Raw genomic sequence first — 13,917 nt, forward strand, 5'->3', positions numbered from 1 at the left:
GGAGAGAAATGGGGAGGGACTGCTAATTTATAGAGTTTCTTTTAGTGATGAGAATGTTCTAAAATTGACAGTGATAATGGTTGCACACCTCTGTGACTGTATTAAAAAGAATGAATTTTACAATTTAAATGAACTGTATGGTATGTGTCTTAGTTTTCACAGCTGCTATGACAAATACCATACAACAGGTTGGCTTAACAACAGGAATTTACTGGCTGAATGTTTCAGAGGCTTAGAAGGCTTGCCTCCTCCCAGAGTTTGTAGCATTCTGGCTGGCTGACAATCTGAAAATTCTTGGGTTCCTTGGCTTTCCAAGCCCATGGGTATACCCTCTCTTTTCATATCTGGGTGTTCCTGCTGACTTTCTGCTTCTCCCCATGACTTTGTCTTTATAAGGTCTTCAAAAATAGGATTAAGACCCATCCTGATTCAGTTGGCCACATCTTAATAAAAAATAACATCTTCAAAAGGTGCTATTTACAATAGGTTCATGTCAACAGGACTAGTATTAGGAATGTGGTTTTGTTTTTCTGGATAGATAATTCAATCTATGACAGTATGTGAATCATAAATAAAAAATAAATAACAATAAAGCTGTTATACATATTTTAGGGAAAGGAAATGAATGGGTTCAGAAAGATGAGTTAAAGTATTGCACACTTAAAAAACTGATTCCTGTCATTTACTTCACAATTATTTATGGGTCCTTGCTCCTATCAGGAACTACTCTTGATGCTGGGTAAACAGGGATAAATAAGGCAGGTGGTTCCCTGAAATCATGGGACCTAAATACAGAACAAATATGTGTTCTATGTGGAAGCATTTTTCATGTGCCTGATAGACTTCTTCCAGAATATCTTTTAAGAAATGCAGACATACAGAAATATGACAAATAAATAAAGGTCACCACATGATGAATTACTGTTCAGGAAACATAGACCTTTCTGGTAAGTAAAATGGATTGAATTGTATATTATTGATAAACACATCCCATGTTCTGATTTTTTATCAAAACAGGACACAGAAGCTATATGAACTTTGTTTTATTAATTATACAAATTTGATAATGGTAAATTTCATTAATGTTATAACCAGAGGGTATTGACCCTTTGATATATAGAAATAAACATTCTCATATGAAACTCTACTACAGTTGATGTTACAAATGACAAGCTAAACCTATCTATAAATATAAGTAAAATTAAATAGAATAAATAGTATAAACAATAAATAGAATAGAATAAACTTATAGATTCATATTATGTAATATACAGTTATGAAATATACTAACAGCTATAACTTATCAAATATCCAATTATGCCATTTTTATACTCTTAATAGAATAAGACTAAATGAGAAAAAATAAAATGTATCAGTTGAGACAAAAAGGTCTTGCTGTTGTGGGTCATCAAAGTAGACTCGTTGGAATCAGGATCCACAGAGAAGGTGCTACATTTGTTTCCAGGTTATATAAACAGAAGCTGGAGTCAAGAGGTTAGTGTTGATACATTGTTGTTACCAGTGGAGATTAGTGTTGAGCCAAGGAATTCTCTTAGTAAATGGACTCTTGGGGAGTTTCCTCCTCACTTTCCAGAATAGGGGGAAGCACAGCTTATCATCTTCTAAGAACATTCCTCCTGGGACTCCTTCTTAACCTCTGACATTTGACAGGAGGGCAATGTGGAAGAACAGAGCTTGGGTTGGCTGCTCCCCTATCAGGTGAGAGGGTTGAAGAAGATTCTATTGAGCTGCTTCTGCTTGTGAGAGAAGCTACAAGACAAGATCTGTCTTGACCTCCTGTGGCACCTCCTGACTGGATGGGGTGGACCCAACTTCAGGGACCCCAGGGTGTGGTAGCTGGTTGACATAGGGCATGGCTTTACCATTTCAGCCTGATGTTCCTCCTCCCTCGGGAAACTGTTGATCCAGAGGGTTCCTGGTTGTGGTTCCAGGACTCTGCCAAGTACTCCATTTGAAACACGAGGGGTGGAATGATAATTTTCAGAAACTTTATGTTTTTCCTTGATTAGTTTCTGTGCCATGGATGTGTTTTCTTTTCTCAGTTGAAATAGGTTTCTCCCAGGTATCACAGCTCTTATTTCCATATCATGAGCTTTATGCCTCTGGGAAATAAGGCTTTCATAATACTCAGTGATTCTATCAACTTTTTCTGCAATGATTTCTGCTTGAATTTTATAAGTTTTCAGCTTTTCACATCCATTGCTGATGTCTTTATTTGCTTTGGAAAAATATTCCTCCATCTTTATGGGGTAAATTCTCTTTAACTTGACAATTCGATTAAAACTTGTCTCCTTTTCTTGATGCGGATGGACTTGAAGTTTCTGTTGGAGCTTTTGCTTCTCCCTTTCCAGTTAGGAGAGTTCTACCTGGAGCAAAGCTTTTTCAGTTTGGAACCTTCCAACATGATTTTCAAGTTCACTGATTATTTTAATTTCTTCTTCTAATTTTGCATGCATTTCTTTTCTTTTTCCTTAAGACTTTGTAAGTAAGTATTTAACTCCACAGCATCAATCAACATTCCTTTGGATTCTCCCACCATGAGGTCTCCATTTTCTGATGTCTTCAGTATATCCAATTCCATGTTCACAAGATATATATTATTTTCCTCAAGAACAGCAGCTGAATGACAACTCTTAAGCAAATGCTCATCTGGAGGTTTGATTTGACCCACTTTATTACTAAGAACTGGTTCCATAGGTAGTATAGAGTTTCCTGAGATTTTTCTCTCTTTAGTAAATGTGCCCAGCTTACACTGCAGTTTTTCAGATTCCTGTGATAGAATTTTATGCTTCTTTCAAACCTGGAATTTTCCTCCAAAGCTCCTGTCATGGATGTGGGAAGCTGTTCTATATTTGCCTGAGAGATTTTGAAGGATGATTTGTTTGGAACTACTTGATGTTGGATTTGCCTTGTTGAGTCTTCTAAGGTCAGAGTTTTACTTGTAGTGTCAACCATCATGTGAACTTCTTGTAAACATTTAGATGTCTCTCCTTTCCATGACTTTCTAGACTCATCTACTTTAAGTCCAAGTAAAGAGTTGTAGATTTCCAGTTCTTTATTCATGGGTTTCACATATACAATTTCTGATACTTCATTCTTGAATTTGTCTTATGTTATAGCTGAGTTAAGGTCTCCAAATTATTTTTCAATGTAGTGAAACATCAACAATTTGTTGTGTTCCCTTTAGAAGAGCAGAAATGTCAGTGGCCAGTTTTTTGTCTCTCCTCCCATCATAGTAAGATTTAATAACAAAAACCCCCACTATAACTATCCAAGTCACCAATTTCTGCAGCATTCCCTGGACATCTAGGCTTTGTATAAAGTCCTCTAGCAGAGCTGCCAACACCAGGCACAAGGCCACCAAGATCAGGATTGCACAGAGCATCATGACTATCAGCAGACCATACAATGCTCCCAAGGCCTCTGCTGAGTCACCTCAGGTTGCCAGGAACCTGTTCCCACAACAAAAGATAGAACCCCATGGTGAGCATCCTGCCCAGAACCTCCAACTGCCTGGCAACCAAGGCAGACCTTAGTGGAGGTGGGGGAGGGGTATAGAAAAACAATGCCTCCATCTTTCCCACACCTTGACCCACAAATCAGTGATCGCATCTCATGACCCAGGGGATATGGACTAAGCTCTGTAGGCTGGCAGGGATGGCCACCCTAGATTTTTCCCAACTGCCTTAGAAAAGAAAGAGGTAAGTGTCTTCCCATACCTGTAACCATCTGAATTATTTGTTGGGAGGTTTCATGGTAGAGGACTTGCAGACCCCCAATGCTGGCCACATAAACTTTTCATTTTGTGGCCTAAGACACCTAAGCCAACCCATGGTGATCAGATGAGACTCCAACTGTCAGTGCCCTCCTTAATTTGTGTCTGCCTGGCCTTGAATGTGTGTTATAAGTATGAGAGGGGTTATGACAGGCCCTGCACAGAGATTCAACTTACTTTACTAATTTCATCTTTAAAAACTAACTTAGAAATATTGCAATATTAAACTCTTTAGATTTCAAGGATGTACATTCTGTCTGTGTGATCTTTGGATTCATTCTCATCTTTCTCTTGACCGTTCACACAAGGGCTGCATTGATCACAAGGATTGCTAGCTGGCATCTGACTCTTTAGCAACATACTATTTTTTTTTAACTTTTTATTTTGAAATAATTTCAAATCTACAGGATGGTTGCAGAAATAATACAAACCCCATACAGAGAAATCTAACATAATACCACACTCAAAGTACCCAGATACCCAGATCCAAAAATTTTAACATTTTTTCCATTTTGGTCATATCATTATATTATCTATCTATTCATCTATCTATCTATCTAACATCTGAACATTTGAAAGCAGGTTGTACATGTAATCCTCAAACCAATGCTTCCTTTTATGTCTCTTAGGAAGGATATTCACTTATTTAATCACCTTAAGTGCAGTTATCAGACACAAGAAATTCTAGTGACATAAACTTCACACTCTAAATCTAATTGCTTACATTGAAAAAGAAAAAAATACTTCAAATGCGTGACCTAACCTCAAAAGTAGAAGAAGTAGGGGGGAAAAGTAAAGTAAACCCAAAGTAAGCAGAAGAAAGGAACTAAATATGAGAACAGAGATAAATGAAACAGAAAACAATAAGAGATAGAATCAACAAAATCAAAAGTTGGTTCTTCAACAAGAAGTAGCTACAGAAGAACAACCAATGTTCCTTAGAGTTCCCTTAGGAATAAAAGCATGAACTCTCTGAGGAAGGAGTTGAGGCAAGTTAGTATAGTGAAAGGGCAAAGGCAGCAGGCCCAGCAGGCAACCTGGCTGACAGACAACATGGCAGTGAGAACCTGCCAACACCTTGACCTTGACCTTATGGTCCGAGAATTGAGAGGGGTCCTGGATATTCCAAACAGGCCACACCACTGACCCCCACCACTGGTGAGGTAGTCAATAACATCTGAGGCCCCTCCCCTTAGCATTAGCAAGGGAGGAATAATTAATAGCTTAAAAGGTGACCACACATGTCAAAACCCACTCCCTGCCTAGAAGACCCTGCATCAAATCTTGATGAGTATTTCATCCTTCTTTTCCATTTCTCAGCAAGCTCTGTTCTTCTCTCCCATTTCCCAATGAATTCTTTTTACTAACAAAAAATTGGTTCTTTGAAAATATCAATAAAAGAGAAAAAGTGAGAGGATACAAATAATGGAAGTCAGAAATGAAAAGGGGAACAGCACTTCCAACCCCACTGAAATAAAAAAAGGACTATAAGTGGATACTATAAATAACTGTATGCCAATAAATTAAATACAATAGATGAAATGGAAAATTCTTAGAAACATGTAAATTACCTACATTGACTTAAGAAGAAATAGGAAATCTCAACAAATCAGTAATTAGTAAAGTGACTGAAACAGTAAACCTCTCAACAAAGAGAAGCCCAGAACCAGATGGCTTCACAGGGGAATTCTACCAAAGATTCCAAGAAGATTTAATACCCATTATGCACAAATTCTTTCAAGAAATTGAAGAGAGAACAGTTCTTAACTCATTCTACAAGGCAAACCTCACCCTCATACTGAAGCCAGATAAAGATATCACAAGAAAAGAAAACTAAAGAATATGTCTTATGAAAAAATGCAAAAATCCTCAAGAATATACTAACAAACTGAGTCCAACAGCGTATTAAAAAGAATTATACACCACGATCAAGTAGGATTTATGCCTGATATGCAAGGTTGGTTTAACATAAGAAATTCAAATAATGTAATATACCACATTAAAAAATGAAGGGAAAAACACATGATTATCTCAATTGAAGCAGAAAAGGGATTTGACCAAAATCCAGTACCTTTTCTTGATAAAACTATTTAAGACAATAAGAATAGAAGGAAACTTCCCCAGCATGATATAGGGCATATATGAAAAGCTGACAACCAACATCCTGCTGAATAGTTTAAAAGACTGATAGCTTTCCCTCTAAGATGAGGAACAAAACAAGGATGATCACTGTTACTGTTGTTACTTAATATTGTACTGGAAGTTCTTGTTAGAGCAATTAGGCAAGAAAAAGCAACAAAAATCATCCAAACTGGAAGGAAGGAGTAAATCTTTCCCTATATGCAAATGCTGTGATCTTATATACAGAAATTCCTGAAAACATCCACAGTAAAACTCCTAGTGCAAATAAATGAATTCAACAAAGTGGTGGGGTACAATACTCAAAATCAGTAGTGTTTCTATACACTAGCAATGAAAAATCAGAAGAAATCAAGAGAAAACCCCATTCATAGTAGCAACTAAAAGAATTAAATATCTAGGAATTAATCTTAAACATATAACGGACTTGCATGCAGAACATTATAAAGGCTAAAAGAAATGAAAGAAAACCTAAATAAATGGAAGTGTATTTCCTGTTTATGGATTTGAAGACTGAATAAGTTATGTTGCCAAGACTACCCATAGCAACTTGTGGATTCCATGAAATCCCAATAAACTTCCTATAACTTTATTTGCAAAAATGGAAAAGTCAATCATCAAATTTATATGGAAGGATAAGTGTCTTAAATAGATAATGCCATCTTGAAAAAGAAGAATGAACTTGGAGGAGCCCTATTTCCTGACCAAAAATATATCACAAAACCACAGTAATCAAGATATCCTGGTACTGGCATAAGGATAGGCATATAAACCAATGGAATAGAATTGAGAGTTCAGAAATCAACCCTCATATTTATGGCTAACTTATTTTTGAGATAGGGCAAAACCACTCAATTGGGAAAGAACACTTTTCCAAAAATGAAAAAAAAATTAAAAAGAAGGAGGAGGAGAACCCCTACCTCCCACCATATGCAAAAATCAAATTAAAATAGATCAAAGACCTAAATATAAAAGCTACAGCTATGAAACTCCTAGAAGAAAAGGAAAGGTAGCATCTTTAGTATCTTGTGTTAGGCAATGTTTTCTTAGACTTTGTACCCAAAGCACACACAAGCAACAAAAAGAAAAAAAAATTGATATATGGGACTTATTAAAATAAAAGCCTTTTGTCCTCAAAGAATTTTATCATAAAAGAAGACAAGCTACACAATGGTAGAAAATATTTGAAACCACATATTTGATAAAAAATTCATATATAGTATGTATAAAGAAATCCTTCAACTTAACAACAAAAAGACTAACAACCCAATTTAAAAATTGGCTAAATACTCTCTAAGGAAGATATAAAAATGATCAGAAAGCATATGACAAGATGCTCAACATCATTAACCCTCAGAGAAATGCAAATCAAACCCATAAGATACTATTTCAGCAACATTGGAATGACTACTTTTTTTTTAAAAAAAAGGGAATAAGTATTGAAGAGGATGCAGAGGAACAGGAACAGGTATTCATGATTGGTAGCAATGTAAAGTGGTGCAGCTGCTGTGAAACACAATTTGGCAGTTCCTCATAAAACTAAATATAGAACTACCACAGGAACTGGCAATCCCACTACTGGATATATTTCAGAAAGAACTGAAAACTGGGACTTGAACAGATATTTGCAAACAATATGTTCTTAGAGGTATTATTCACAATTGCCAAAAGACTGAAGCTACCCAAGTTACCATTAACTGATGAACGGATAAATAAAATGTGGTATATACATACAATGTATATAATTCAGCTGCTAAAAAGAATGAAGTCTTGATACATGTGTTGACATGGGTTAGCCTTGAAGACCTCACATTGAATGAAGTAAGTCAGACTTAAAAGCCAAAATATTGTATGAGCTATCTGATTTGAAATCACTAGAATAAGAAAGCTCCTAGAGTCAAATCTAGAATATAGTTTACCAGGGGATGGACTGTAATAGGGAATGGGAAGTTAAGGCTTAAACTGTACAGGGTTCCTGTTTGGAATGATGGAAATGTTTTGGTAATGCATAGTGGAGATGGTAGCACAATGATGTGAATGCAATGAACAGCACTGATACATGTAAAAGAATATGATTAAAAGGGGAATTGTTAGATTGTATCTATGGTAACAGAAGAAAATTTATTTTGAAAATCTAAGGAGGGAAGCAGACTTGGCCCAGTGGATAGGAAATCCATCTACCACATGGGAGGTCCAAGGATCAAACCCCAGGCCTCCTTGACCCATGTGGAGCTGGTCCACACTCAGTGCTGATGCACGCAAGGAGTGCCCTGCCATGCAGGGGTGTCCCCCACATAGGGGAACCCCACACACAAGGAGTGTGCCCTGTAAGGAAAGCCACCCAGTGTGAAAGAAAGTTCAACCTGCCCAGGAATGGTGCTGCACACATGGAGAGCTGACACACAAGATGATGCAACAAAAAGAAACACAGATTCCTGTGCCACTGACAACAACAGAAGTGGACAAAGAAGAAGATGCAGCAAATAGACAAAGAGAACAGACAGCAGGGGTGGGGGGGAAGGGGAGAGAAATTTTTTTTTAAATCTTAAAAAAAAAATCTAAGGAACTACACTGTACAGTGAACCCTAAGTTAAACCATGGTCTTTAATTAATAGTACAATTGTAAAAGTGTGCTATCATGAATTGTAACTGATGTTGCATGCCATTTCAAGGTGGTGGTGGGGTGGTATATGATAATCCTGCATTTTATGCAGGATTGTTCTCTGTACCCATAACTTCTCTAATAAAGAAAAAAATGGTCATTCTACAAATGAAATGATAGGAAAAGAGAACAAACACCGAAAGAGTAGATTTAAACCCAACCATACCAATTTTTGTATTAAACAAAAATTGTCTAAACAATTCAGGTAAAAGGAAGAGGTTGGTTTTATTTTAAAGAGCAGAACCAATTATATTATTTCCATAAGAAACCCGCTTTATATTTATAAACACAGGTTATCATGTAGAGATCTACAAACAGAAATTTGGAACGCCTGTGTTAACATTAGAAAAATCATATTTTGGAGCAAAGAAAATTACAAAGGATAAAGAGCAACATTTCAATATAATAAAGAGTTCAATTCATCAAGACTATATATTGTTTAATTCAAACTACATGAAAAAATGTTGCTACTACTGAATGGAAAAACAGAAAAATCAACAATTTTATTTGGCTATTTCAAAACCCACCCTAAAAAATAATAGAATGTAAGCAGAAAGTCATTAAAAATATAGAGAAGACTTGACGTATCTAATCAACAGCATAACCAAAAGATATTTATAAAACACTCTACCAAAGAACTGCAGAATAAAATGTCTGCATATGTGTATGAAATATTTGAAAAGAGTATATTCTGAGTCATAAGACAAATTTCAAAAATTATAAGTGATTGAAGTCATGCAAAATGTATTATTTTAACCAACGGAAATAAACAAGAAAACTCTATGGACCTTCTTCAGAGTGGCAGGAAACTCAGATCATAGACAGTGGTTTCATTTCATTCTTGTACTTCTTGATATCTTGTATACCAGTAGTATATAGCAGCAGGGTCACTTTAGAACAATGAAAATGGGCAGCACTCCCTCTGTTATCCTGTGAAACTCTACCCACTATGTCAATACCCAACAAACATCCAAACATATGTTTATAACTTATATGCATGCCCTGGAAAACTCCCTCCCACCCATGCATCCTCCTTAAATGACGTCCTACATCAGTGCTCCTCCTCTGCCATAGTTGAACCCCTCTGTGATTCAAAACTTTTTTTAATTTTTTGCCTTTCATCACTGTATTAGGTTTTGCCCTGTATGTACAGTGGCAAGGCAATCTTTTCCATTTATTCCTGTGTCTGCATCCTTTTTTAAAATGATGTTTTCAAAAAAGTTTTAGATCAGAGTAAAGTCACATTTAGAATATATAGGACTCCCATATACACAATATCAAACCCTTTCCCCCTTCCCTAGCAATGATCTTTTCACATGGATGTCACATTTGCTGCAACTGATGTACAAATATTAATATATAGTTACTAACCATGGTTTCATTATGGTTTATGTTTTAGACTATACGCTTTTATAAATTTTTGGTGACATTTAACATGGCCTGTATCCATCATTGCAGGATGATGCAGAATACTTCCATTGCCACAAGTTACCCCCTCTTCCATCCATTATATTCCTCTCTCCCTTTCCATTGGGGCCCACAGTGACAACCAATCTTCACTGCCTGAAAGAGAAGATTCATAGATACTTACACCAATGCTGAGGGCTTGACACACTAGTCTGTCCTCCCCCATTGGGAGCCACCCATGCTCTCAAGAGACACTCTCCCCTCTGTCTGAGAATATCAGGCTACCCAGGATGGGGTTATAACACCTTTCCATTCATTGTACTGGTCTCCACCCACTGATATAACACATATGGCAAAATAAGCACTCATATACTCCCTAGAAGCCTGCCCCAGGTGAACCCTGTGTCAGTTGCCCCTATCAAGCATATATAAAGAAATCCTGTATCTTGAAAATAAAAAGACAACCCATTTTAAAAATGGGCAAGAGATTTGAGCAGACATTTCAACAAAGAAGAAATACAAATGGCTAAAAAGGACATGAAAAGATGCTCAACATCACTAGCAGTTAGGGAAATGCAAATCAAAAGTACAATGAGACACCATCTTGCACTCATTAGACTGGCAGCTATTAAAAAAACAGAAGACTATAAGTGTTGGAGAGGATGTGCAGGAATGGAAACCCTCATCCACTACTGGTGGGAATGTAGAAGGATCCAGCCATTCTGGAGGACAGTTTGGTAGTTACTCAAAAAACTAGCTATAGATTTGCCATATGACCCAGTAATTCCACTGCTGGCTATATACCTAGAACTGAAAACAAAGACATGAACTGATGCATGCACACCAGTGTTCATAGTGGCATTATTCACTACTGCCAAAAGTTGGAATCAACCCAAATGCCCATCAACAGATGAGTGGATAAACAAAATGTGATATATACATACAATGGAATACTACTCAGCTGTAAGGAGGAATACAGTACTAACACATGGGATAATGGATGAATCCTGAGGACCTTATGTTAAGTGAAGCAAGCCAGGCACTGAAGGACAAATACTACATGACCTTCCTGATAAGAATTAAGCAAACCAAGCTGTCTTAGATAGCTAGAGACTGGAAGATAGGCTTACAGAAAATATGGGGAGAGAGAAGATTGTGAGCCAATGCCCACACAGGCAAAATTTATGATAAAGTGGAGGTACGTAGTTGTGCAATGAAGGAATAAGACAGGGGCATAGGGATACTGTTGGGTTGGGCTTTGCAGGCTTCAGGGGGGCTAGGGTTGGGAGGATGGGTTAGATGGTCCATGGAATTGGGGGAAGGATTAAGGGGTAGAAGGTGAACCCACGAGATTGTCGGGTATGTGGTTGAAACTATAATGTTGAAAAAAACTCTTTAGAAAATATAATAAGGAAGTGTTACTGGCTTAAGGCATGTCCTATCTCTTTTTTAACATCTCCCAGGAACTCATCAAAGACCTTCACTGGAACCCCTGGTTTGCTGCCTGCCCTGAAGAATTTGGACTTATGCATTGCCATGGTTGCATGAGGCAATTTTATAAAACTTCAAACTATTTACAGGTATCCTCTGTTGGTTTTGTTTCCCTAGAGAATCTGACTAATACAGGCCTATACAATTTTCATTTTTGGAACCTTTACTTAAACATGGGGACTTCATAATCTAAATCTCTTTTCTTCTTTCCTGAAAAATTCTCTAATATCTCTTTTCTCACTGTGGTATCAGTTCATTTTTTTTTTCTGAATACATGGGTGAATCTCACCAAGGATGACTTGAGTTTGCAGTGGCTACTTGGGGAATGTTTGAATTAACAAAGGACAATCATTTGAGGTGTGCACTTGTAAAAGAAACTACTGGTCTTCAACAAATTAGGGAGTGCATCATTTGATTGATATTCAGAAGTTCTAAAAGGCTTAGTGATTCAAAAACAGCATCTTTAAAAGATTCCTTATAGTGTGCTCCTAGATGTTCATGGTAGAAAAAAATAAGTTTTAACCTAACAAAAGGGAATCAAAATTTGATTTCAACAGTACTTGAGTTTTGTATAAATTGCCAACTTTAAGATAGAGCCTAAGATCTGTCGACACCTTAAAACCTTAGTCTTATGCTAAATCGAGCTTGCATGGTGCAGAAGTTTGATTTAATTGATGAATTCAAAAAAGAAATATTGGATTATGTTTGTAATCTGATCTGTACCTGGACATGATTGAGTGATGATTAGGGCTTTGATTGGACCACATCTTTAGGGCATTGGGTCTCCATCCCTTGGTGGGTGGGGATTCACAGATAAAAGGCATGGCAAAGGACAGAGTTGGAGTTTTGATATGAGGGTATTTACATTAGAGTTTGATGCTGAAGCCTTAAGCTGGCGCCCTGTGAAGTAAGCTCACAGAAGAAAGAGAAGCCCAGCACAGGAAGAGAGGAATGCTGAGCCCAGGAATAAGCAAGCCCTTGGAAGAAAGGAACCTTGAACCCAGAGAGAAGCAAGACCCTGAAAGGGAGGTACCCAGGAAGCTTGAACCCTCACAGCCATCAGCAGCCATCTTGCTCCAAATAGACTTTGGTGAGGCAAGTAACTTATGCTTATGGCCTGGTATATGCAAGCTCCTACCCCAAATAAATACCTTTTATAAAAGCCAACCAATTTCTGACATTTTGCATCAGCACCCCTTTGGTTGACTAATACACATGGTATGCAGGATATGATTTTGTAGAGAAAATAGAATAGTTCTTTCTTAAAGCAAAATCATTTGGCTATTGCAAAATTTTATTTTATTTTATTTTATTTTTATTTTTTTAATTGATTTTGTAAAAATATTACATTAAAAAAATATGAGGTCCCATTCAACCCTACCACACCCACCCCACCACTCCCCCCCCCCCCCCCCAGCAACCCTCACTCCCATCATCATGACACATCCATTGCACCTGATAAGTACATCTCTGGGCATCTCTGCACCCCATGGTCAATGGTCCACATCATGGCCCATACTCTCCCACATTCCATCCAGTGGGCCCTGGAGGATTTACAATGTCCCGTGATTGCCCCTGAAGCACCATCCAGGGCAACTCTAAGTCCCAAAGGCACCTCCACATCTCATCTCTTTCTCCCATTCCCCATACCCATCAGCCACCAGGTCCACTTTTCCCACTCCAATGCCACCTTTTCTCTGTGGACCTTGGATTGGTTGTGTCCGTTGCACCTCTATGTCAAGAGGAGGCTCAGATTCCACATGGATACTGGATGCACTCCTCTTGCTTTCAGTTGTAGGCCCTCTAGACTCCATGGTGTGGTGGTTGTCCTTCTTCAACTCCATCTTAGCTGAGTGAGGTGAGTCCAATAAATCAGATTGTAGGAGCTGAAGTCTGTTGGGGCTCAGGGCCTGGCTATCATATTGTCAGTCCAGAGATTCAAATCCCCTAAATATATCTTAAAACCCAACACCAACTACAATTCCAGTAAAGTAGCATGAAAGTCTTGTGCAAAGAGATTTCATCTGAGTCCAGCTCCATCATGCAGAAACACCAGCTCCAAAGAAGGGCCATCTGATATGGCAGCAAACCCCATCTGCCATGACCATAGAACCCGTGGGTCTCTTTAGCCCTCAAAGGAACGAATACCTGGGGTTGTATCTACTTTATCTGTCTCTTAGACTCTGCTCAGTTGTGCTTAAGGGCAATCCTTCTGAAAGCCGCCAGACTCTTTTTTAGAGACTCGTAGCCATATAAACTCATTTCTCCTTTCCATTTCTCCCTTACATTAGGTCAAACAGCATTTTAAAGTCATGTTATTATATGTGGACAGGGATATTCTGCTGATCCGCATTGAACCTTCAATTCAAGGTCATTTTCCAATTGCATCATCAGTTGGTACTTGGGAGTGATCCCTCAGTGC

At 37.8% G+C, this 13,917-nt stretch overlaps 1 long non-coding RNA gene across 1 annotated transcript; it reads left to right on the forward strand.

Moving 5' to 3' along the window:
* The first annotated feature begins 3,439 nt into the window (after nucleotides 1-3,439).
* LOC131279312 (uncharacterized) lies at nucleotides 3,440-11,579 on the forward strand. The gene is made up of 2 exons (XR_009186699.1): nucleotides 3,440-3,722; nucleotides 11,468-11,579. It is a non-coding gene; the product is annotated as an uncharacterized lncRNA (long non-coding RNA).
* Nucleotides 11,580-13,917: the final 2,338 nt, after the last annotated feature.

Source organism: Dasypus novemcinctus, chromosome 7 (genome assembly GCF_030445035.2).
Source record: "Dasypus novemcinctus isolate mDasNov1 chromosome 7, mDasNov1.1.hap2, whole genome shotgun sequence".
In the NCBI taxonomy this organism is placed as follows: Eukaryota; Metazoa; Chordata; class Mammalia; order Cingulata; family Dasypodidae; genus Dasypus; species Dasypus novemcinctus.